The sequence below is a fragment of the Eulemur rufifrons genome, unplaced genomic scaffold, assembly GCF_041146395.1.
Source record: "Eulemur rufifrons isolate Redbay unplaced genomic scaffold, OSU_ERuf_1 scaffold_240, whole genome shotgun sequence".
In the NCBI taxonomy this organism is placed as follows: Eukaryota; Metazoa; Chordata; class Mammalia; order Primates; family Lemuridae; genus Eulemur; species Eulemur rufifrons.
The window spans coordinates 140,001-140,561 of NW_027183022.1; the positions used below are offsets into that span (position 1 = coordinate 140,001).

The 561-nt window shown below is 53.1% G+C and overlaps 1 pseudogene; it reads right to left on the reverse strand.

Moving 5' to 3' along the window:
• Positions 1 to 148: 148 nt before the first annotated feature.
• Positions 149 to 240, reverse strand: LOC138379957 (small nucleolar RNA U13; annotated as a pseudogene).
• Positions 241 to 561: the final 321 nt, after the last annotated feature.

Here is a 561-nt window from a genome sequence, read left to right on the forward strand (position 1 = left end):
GGAGTTTCTGTCTGCAGTCTCTCGACTTGCTCTCACTCCCCTACCCTGCTGTGTGACTTTCTTTTTGGTCCTTTCATTTTATCTATTCTCTCTTTGCCTTTTCCTGCGCGCCTTTCCGCTCCCCCCCCCCCCCGGATTCATGGTTTCACGTCACGCGGGTGACGTGCCGACACACCAGGAGGCCCTTCTCACACGTGCTCGTGAACACGCAATCAACACGTTTATGAACTAGAAAGGGATCTGGTGTGACTTTGCTATTATTTCCCCTCCCCTCCTCCCCGCGCTGAGAATGAGTTTCCCCGGGCTCGTGTGCCCGCCTGGGAATCGGCTGCAGACGCCATGGCCCCGGGTCGACCACATGTTGCTCTGGGGTCCACCAGATGTCTCTGGCGAATTGGGGCCCTAGGTGCTTGTGACGGTGTGGTCACTAGGTGTCGCTCTGGGCTCAGTATTCTTCCTTCTCGCTGTGACTTTGGTCTCTTTTTTTCGAAATTTCTTTCTTTCTTCCTCTTTTGCCCTGTTTCCATTTTCCCTTCTTAATCTCTTTCTCTCTTTTTGTTG